The following is a 5,604-nucleotide window of genomic DNA, read 5'->3' on the forward strand; positions in this document are numbered from 1 at the left end:
TTCTTTGATCTTGACTGTGCTAACTCATTCACAGTATCGGCCACTGGTTCTCTGTTTGACTGAGGTTCACTAGGATGGCCTGAGTTTGGACAACTCTAGTTTTTTCATCTCCCAGATAGCAGGGCTCAGCTGAATTCCAGGATTCAAAGGAAATACCAAAAATTCCTTGAGGCCCAAATGTGAAGCTGGTAAGGTCACTTTGGCTGTAGCCTGTTGACTGAAAACAAAACATCAAAGTCCAGCCCAGATTCATAAGGGAGAAATGAGGCAATCTCACCCCTCAGTGGGAACGATGCAAAATCACACTACCAAGAGAAGAGTCAGAGGGTGACCGTGTTTGCCATCTATCACATTCAATATCATCTTAAAAGATCTCCCATGGATTCAAATGCTCAGCTAAATTTTCAAAACACACAAAATCTTATATTGGGCGGTGGGGGGGGTGTTTGGTTTGGTTTGGTTTGGTTGGTTTTTTTTTCTTGTATGTTTTTGTTTTGTTTTGTTTTGTTTATACACACCAATCCCTTATCCTTATCTGTTGATTACCCCAATGCCATTAGCATGATCACACACAGAACTCACTTTATGAAGAAACGATTTACAGCTACCAGACTTGCAAAGCAGTTATCACCTAGTGTGGGCTGATACAAGTTAAAATAAAAAGGCCATCCACACACCAGAGTGAATCAGGCCCTATCTGACAGGGGGAAGCATCTTAGAGAACACATAACCCCTCCTGGCTTGTGTCAAGATTGGTCAAGCCAGACGACCACTGGACGTCTCCCATATCGGCCACCATAACCTACCGTTGTTGCTCAGAACAGGAAGCTGTGATGGTAGCTGGCATACACCAAGACTGAGGATCCCTAGTGGCTAGCAAGGCCCCTTTGTTTTTATTAAAGAAAGAAAGAGAGGGGGGGTAGGGAAGGAGGGAGGGAAGGAGGGAGAGGGGGGAGGGGGGAAGAGGGGAGGGAGGGAGGGAGGGAGGGAAGGAGAGAGAGAGAGAGAGAAAGAGAGAGAGAGAGAGAGAGAGAGAGAGAGAGAGAGAGAGAGAGAGAGAGAGAGATCTGGACTCTGAAAGGTTATGCACCATGTCTTAGATAACATAGAAATGGTATACAGACAGCAATTCTTATGTCTCAGTCATTTGAGTGGTAGGACAGGAGGATCCCACCATGACACCTAGTTTAACAATTAGCTTTGACAATAGGAATGTGATGAATAGAAGAATTTTAGAATGTGCCTGCTGTTCTTATAAAGACCATTCATACAAACTGCCATGAACCAGCTGCTTCAGTTTAGTCATAACCAATCCACATCTTTTGGCGACTAACTGTGACTGCTCAAAACTTCTGAGAGGCTGGATGTGTTGGTGCAACCTATAATCTGGCACTAGGGAGACAGAGGTAGGAAGAGCTCAAGTTTGAAGCCGGTTTGCCGTGCATGGCAAGACTGTGTCTAAAAACAAGGAGGACCAGCAAGATGACTCAGTGGGTAGAGGTGCTCGTCAAGCCCAGTGACCTGCATTCAATATGGAACCCATATGGGGTAAAGGGGGAGAACCAGTTAAGTACTGCAAGTTACCCTGACATGTACACACCCTGGATGGAGCACACACTAACACACACATAATAAACAAACGAACAAATTTAACAACAAACCATTTAGATGCCCAAGATTTATACCCAGGATGTGCTATGTCAGAGATACAGATGAATATGTTTGTCTTTCTAAAATGTCTGAGTTTATTAAGTATCAATAAATGTATTAGGTATGGTGTTTCATTGGCAGCCATCATGCCAGCCATTCCTATTTCCCTTGATAGCCCTGACTAAAGCAAACATAGGTTCTTTCAGTCCGATCTTAATTATTAATATTAATTCTCAGGTCACACACTATATACCCGTTGCTAAAATTCCTTCTCTGGGGGAGATGAAAACACCTCCTCCTCCTCCTTCTAAGGTCCGAATGACAAGACAAGATGATTTTACCACAGTCCGTACAGCTCATTAGGCTTAATTGTAGAGCAATGTTGAAGGGTCTCCAGAAGGAGCACAAGTGACCTCATAGCAGCCACACTGGAAGATCTGAACCCAGTGGCGAAGATGGCTTCCCCATGGCTGCACAGATAGAGGCCTCTCCTCTCATCCTTTCCCAGTTAAAGCTGTTAGGGCCTGCTCCAAGGCCCCAGGCGATTAGAGCAGAATTGTATCCAACTGCTTGATGTTAGGTCTCGGAAACCTGGAACCAAATACTTAACTGTGGTGCTTATTAACATATCAAAGCAGAGATAGGCCAGCTCCCTCCCCCCTCATCCTTCCCCACCCGCTCACCACACAGCGTCTGTAACTCCTCCAGTTCTTCCAGTATCATAGTAGTTATGGCTCCTCCCAGTTTTCCCAACATCCTTCTAGCTTCTCCCAGCATCCTTCAGTAGCTGTGGCTCCTCCCAGTTCTACCAGCATCTCTAAGAACCTGTGGCTTCTCTCAGTTCTCCCAGCATTGCTCAGTACCTGTAGCACCTCCCAGTTCTTCCAGTACCACTCCTCCCAGCACTCCTCACCCCACCCCCTACCTTAAACCTGTTACTCTCTCAGAAGCTGGTCTTCTGCTTGTCTTGCCCCAGGTTGATCCCAGCATAACTCAGCCATTTTGACAATTCCGGGATTCCTGGTTTCTGGGCCTCTCTGCCCAGAGTTGCATCTCTTGGTCCACAGCTCCTCTCTTGTGCGCTCTCTCTCTCTCTCTCTCTCTCTCTCTCTCTCTCTCTCTCTCTCTCTCTCTCTCTTTCTCCCTCTCTTCTCTCATGGGCCACTTAGTCTGCTGGCCTTGTTCAGCCTGGACTCTTCCCTCTACCTGCTTTCTCCCTTATATCTACAATGAAAAGCATCTCCATATGTTAGGCGTAGTCATATCTTCTTTTATTTCATTTTTTTTCATTCATCTGGTGCTGAAATCTGGTATTGGCATAAACAAGCTCTCTTACAAGGAAGGGACCCGATTTCTCTGAACCAAGCTGCTGATTTGACTATCCTACGGTATGCGTGGATCATTTGTTTCTGCTGGCTTCTGCCAAGCCCCATATTTGATTCCAAATTCAAGAGTCAGCCACGTTTGTGATCCATCTGACCTAACCATCCTTCTCTCCTCACCTACTCAGTAAGTGTCCTATCTCTGGCCTCTGCAAGCTGCTACATCATCCAGGGCACCCAGCACCTGGCACCTCTCTTTCTCTCTTTCTCCTGCTACGCCCTCCTAGGTATCCACCACATAGGCATCTCCCTGTTACACATTCTGAGGCATCACCCTGCTAACCTCTCCAGGCTGCCCACCTCATGGGCATAAGACACTTAGCCTGTTTTCCTTCTCATCTCCCGCTATGAGCTGCCTGCTATGTACACGGCTTCTCTGTGCCCTTGTAACATCTCAAATAATGGAACCCTCCCTTGGGTGGAGTTCTTGTCCCAACCCTTCCTCCTTTTCTCCAAAGACTCGATTCCCTTCTTGAGCTCAGAGATTTCATTAAAGCCTGCTGTACTTACTGCTTTCAAGATATGCACTCATTGCTAAAATTCCTTCCCTGGGAGCTGTAAACAACACCTCCTCCTCCTTCTAAGGTCCTTACCACCAGTCAAGGTATGATTCTGAGCTACCAAGAATAAGGTATGATTTCTAGAGCTACTAGGTCTCAGTCTTCAAGCTTTCAAGATAGCTTGGCTTCAGTACAACTCAATGTCACACTTGAGTTCCAAGTTCTTGCAGATGGTAACGACTTCTGCTACTCCACAAGCAAATGCTCCCAAAGTCTCTTATCTCTAAAGTTTCCCAACTTTCTAATCTTAAAAATCTTTTATCTCCATGATTTCTCTGCTCTCAAGAAATCTTCGAAGACTATTGTGGAAAACTGTCTTTTTTTTTTTTTTTTTTTTGGTTCTTTTTTTCGGAGCTGGGGACCGAACCCAGGGCCTTGTGCTTCCTAGGTAAGCGCTCTACCACTGAGCTAAATCCCCAACCCCGAAAACTGTCTTTATTTTGGGATTTGTAAATTCATTGAGTATTATTAAAGAATCTGTAAACTCTGAAACGAACGTTATCTTAAGGGCTGGAGAAATGGCTCCCTGGTTAAGAGCGATGGCTGCTCTTCCAGAAGACCCAGGTTCAATTCCCAGCACCCACATGGTAGCTCGCAACTGTCTGTAAATCCAGTCTCAGGGAATCTGATGCCCTCACACCAATGGGCAAAAAATAAAATAATAAAATACTTATTTTAAAGTTGGCTTAAAACTTGTAACAAAAAGTCGTTAGTTCAAAAGTGTATTCATGCCCCATAGTCATTTTTGGATACCTGAGAGTTGCATCTAGGATCTGCCATTCCTGTTTATCCCAGAAAGCTTTATCATTAAATACTTTAAATGCCATATTCAATAAATCTCTGAGGAATTTGAGGACCACTGATTTGAGGACTATGGGGTATGTAAACATACCTATGTACATACACATATAGGTACATATTAACTTGGATTCAACTCTTGTTTCAAAAATAAGTCTGCTAGGAAAAGAGATGTTTCAAACGGCAACCATGTGATTTGCCTTTGGCTAATGATGTCATCAGGAGGTAGGGAGGCAATCCTGTGACAGGCAGCCATCTTTGCTAAAGTGTACATGCCATGAGACTTCCCTACCATCTTAAGATGGCCGTGTAGTAGAAAGCAGCAATTATAGAACTCCTTAGCCATAAAGAGCTCTCCATGTATCACTAAGACTAAGAAGACAACCGCCAGTCTCCAAAGTATTTTGGATTAATATAAATTTTTGTATAGTTGATAAATGCCTAAGATATACTCAGGTTAACAAAAACTGACTGACTTAGAGATCTAGATCTGATCTATGTCCTTGTTAAGTGCTAAACACCAAGCTTCTAAGTCTTTTAAATAAGGAACAACATATGCTTGATAAATAAGGCTTATAAAGTTTTATGATCTACTCGGGTTTAACAGCAATTGACTTAAGCTTTACATACTTGGATAAACTGAGTCACACAGAAACCGAGAGATGCCTTAATGGTGCACTGTAAAGGATAGAGATCCCAATCTCTCTATAGACTGTATCTATGTTTTATGCTTTATTTTGATACTACAGGGACTTCAACTACGTAGTCAGCTCAAAATTCTAAGTCTCAAACTTAACAGATATAAAGATGTAAAAGTCTAATCTTATAAAAGCTACTAACTTGTTGTAAACTTGAAATCAAGGCGTGCAAGTTAATGGTCAGTCACCTCATAAAGGATCGAAGTCTTTAATGTTCTCAGAGCTACGCTTGTAGCCATGGTAAGTTCAAATGCAATTAGTTTGCGATGACAAGCTAATTAGCCTCCTGTATGTGTGTTCAGGGCTAAGCCTAAAGCCAGTAACTAAAAGCGAGTAAAATTCTTTTGAATCAGGTACACTTAATAGATAATGGTCCTCAAATCCTTTAGAGATTGGCAGTTAAGGTATTTAATGAAAAAGCTTCCTATGATAATCAGAAATGGCAGGTCCTTGACCCAACTCTAAGGTCTTCAAAGAAGACTATGGGGCATAGACCTGGATTGTAGTAACGCCAAC

This window comes from Rattus norvegicus, chromosome 18, assembly GCF_036323735.1.
Source record: "Rattus norvegicus strain BN/NHsdMcwi chromosome 18, GRCr8, whole genome shotgun sequence".
In the NCBI taxonomy this organism is placed as follows: Eukaryota; Metazoa; Chordata; class Mammalia; order Rodentia; family Muridae; genus Rattus; species Rattus norvegicus.